Source organism: Gavialis gangeticus, unplaced genomic scaffold (assembly GCF_001723915.1).
Source record: "Gavialis gangeticus isolate Ggan-Ray unplaced genomic scaffold, GavGan_comp1, whole genome shotgun sequence".
NCBI classification, from domain to species: Eukaryota; Metazoa; Chordata; order Crocodylia; family Gavialidae; genus Gavialis; species Gavialis gangeticus.
The window spans coordinates 13,742,024-13,744,999 of NW_017729001.1; the positions used below are offsets into that span (position 1 = coordinate 13,742,024).

The 2,976-nt window shown below is 51.2% G+C and overlaps 1 protein-coding gene across 2 annotated transcripts in view; it reads left to right on the forward strand.

Moving 5' to 3' along the window:
- Positions 1–13: 13 nt before the first annotated feature.
- Positions 14–2,976, forward strand: part of KLHL22 (kelch like family member 22) — a 32,277-nt gene continuing 29,314 nt past the window's right edge. The window contains exon 1 of one of the 2 annotated variants that reach the window (XM_019506883.1): positions 14–201. The gene's annotated coding sequence lies outside the window, so the exon portion shown is untranslated. The remainder of the gene's footprint in view (positions 202–2,976) is intronic. The other variant, XM_019506882.1, reaches the window with a different exon arrangement.

The window sequence follows — 2,976 nt, forward strand, 5'->3', positions numbered from 1 at the left end:
CGGGTGTGACAAGCCCCGGCGGGGGAGGGTGACGCCGGTCCCGAGTCCCTCGGGCTCCTTCGTGCTAAACGCCATCTCCGCGGAGCCGGCAGCGGTCGCGCGTGCTGCCCGGGGGCCCGGCCCTGCTCGGCCTCCTCCTGCCGCTGCGGCCTGTCCGGCCGGGGCCGCCCGCGGGGGACAAGGATCCAAGCGAATGAGCAGGTAAGGCCGCCCTCCCGCTGCTTTCCCTCGGGGCCTGCTAGCCCTTCGCCCGCGGAGCCCTCGGGCCCGAGTCCAGTCCCGGCCTGAGGTAGGTGCAGCCCTGGCCGGACCCTCCCCAGCCCAGCTGCCCCCGAGGGCCCGGCCGGCGGGCACAGACCTAGCGGTGCCAGGCAGAGCCAGGAGCAGGCAGCCACATCCTGCCTCTGGCAGTGCTGCCAGGAAGGCCCGTGAAGAGGGCCCTGCCGGGGGAGAGGAAGGCAACCCGGCAGTCTGCACCAGTCTGACTAGGGGGGGATTCCTTCCTGACCCCAAGTCTGGCATAAGTCGGATGCTGAGCAGAGGGGCAAGTGTCAAACCGGGAACCTGGGGCTTCTGTCACTGGCGCACCCCTGTGGGTCAGAGCAGCATTCTGCTCAAAGCACCATCTGTAGTGTTTCTCTTAACCTGGCAGAGGCAGGACTTGGAGCGGAGCTGAGTCTGTGACCACGCTGTCAGCCGGATGCCTCCCCCACCTTTCAGCTGCAGTCCCAGGCGTCACTGAATGCTTGGCTCCTAAGTCCCAGTCGTAATGGAGCAGGCAAGATTTCACCTGTTCTTTATAGAAAGCTAAATGTGTGCTAACACTCATGAGTACAGGCTGGCACTCTCCATGGTGAAATGAGGGACATCCCAATACACTGTTTAGATGTATGGGAACTTTGGATTTTGCATTTGTGATTGTGCAGTTAACACCTGCTGCCTTGTTTAGGTGCTGGAGAGTTGCGGCTTACGTTTTCAGTTTCAACTTTGTCACTACTTAGCACCCACCTGCCTTCCCTCCCACACACTGTGCAACTTGAATGTTTCCTCAGCATAGTGTTTGCCTTGTATTTTTTTGCAGCAAATAGCATATGATGAAGTGCAGAGTTGGGTGAGCTAATGTTGTATGGACAGCATGTTCTGCAGATTTCTCCTTTTCAGCTATTCTCCCAGTTTTAGAGACTGACACTAGTTTAGGAAGGCAGCTTTTTGGGTTTGTTCTTGAAAATTGCATCTGTATATTCCTCCTGGTACCTTTCCAGAAAAGCAGGGCATGTGGGACAACGCGGCCTGCCCACAGCACCAAAGGTTCAGAACCAAGACTATAAGAAACCAACATGGAGTCCACTTGCTTTAGTTTCTTCATTTCATGGTTAGTAGTGGGTATAAGGATCTTAGCTCAGGCCAGCATGGGATTTATGTGCAATTCCCAGCACAGATTGATCCTGAACATAATGGATGCTGTGGGGAAATTGCACCAGTGTGAACCTGGAGAGGGATAATTCTAAAAGAAGGGCAGTTACTGATGGGTACCATTTCCATGTTTTCCCACTTACTTCCTGTCCGCCTGCTGTCTTGAAAAGCACTGAATTGATGTATGGCTTGTCTACTTGGGTGCTTTACCCCATTTTGAACTCGGTCATATTAGTGTAAAAATATCTGTTCATATGAAGCAGTTCCTTAGGGTGACATAGGAAGTGAATTATTATGGTATTTTTACTCCTGTAGGAATTAGCAGTAATTTCCACTTGCAGTAACGTGCATATGGTTGCATCTGTCATCTGAGCTATTGTGGCAGTCCCACACTGCTTTGCACCTTGGCCTGACACCCTGGTCTGTTTTTCTGTGTGACATCAACTGCTCTGGATTCGTAGTGACCAGCTGCACCCTCCCCCTGCGTTTGACTGCTGGTGCATAGCCAGGTTCTTTCCATCATTTGCACTCACACTCTGAGATTCAGTATTCCTAACAAGCATATCTAGCATTTTATTCTAGCCCTGTGCAGTGCGTCTGTAATGTGCCTCTTCCAGCTGAAGTTGTGAGGTGGTTTTGGATCTCTTCATCTTCTGGGAAGAGAAGAAGTTAGGGGAAGCCCTGGAGACCAGTACAGAAACAGATATATTTTTGAGGGAAACATGAAGATGGCTGAGGGAGATCACATCCAGTATGCTATGCCCTGTCATATTCAAACAAAGTATATGAAGATGGGTCACACAAAAACCAGCGGACAAGAAATGAAGCCCTGGTGATGCTTGAGCCACTTGTCCATTTTAAGATGAGCTGGACAGGATTTGGGCCCAGGACAGCAGCTTTGACCCACTCTTCATCTCAGACATGGCTGATACATAGGAATACTTGAGTACCATGCGACTAAGAACTCTTTGCAGGAAGATGGACCTTAGCCAGGAATTCACTGATACAAAGGAAAGTGACTGAGATCCTGTTGAAATGGACCTGGACACAACCTCTAGCCCCTTTGCCAGGCAGATTTCTATCCTTGAAAACCCTCAGGCTGCTGTCAGCACTGCAGCTTAGTAAAAGTGATTGGTATTGCATGTTGTAATATTCACATAGTATTTCTATTTTCCCCAGAGCTAAACATCACCATCTTTGGGTTACAGTAATACTCTGTGTGCTCAGAATGTTAACTGCCCTGGGTGAGAATGAGGGATCCAGGTTTTCTATTTGACACAAAAATGCGGTAAAACCCAGATTTTCTCATTTTAAGGAGAAAACTCAAACCCAGATTTTCTCCTTTTAAAAGAGAAAAACATGGAAAATGGTGGGTTTTCCCTTGCAGGCTGGCAGAGTTCTATCCTGCAAGGGGCTGGAGGGAACAGGAGGAGAGCGGTCAGGCAGGGGGTGCCATGTGCATGTGTGCACGTATACATGCACATGGCCTCCAGGCAGCCTGGAGAGCAGCTCCTGCAGGTAAGTCGGGTGGCTGGGTGGTGGGCGGGGATTGAGGCCCCCATA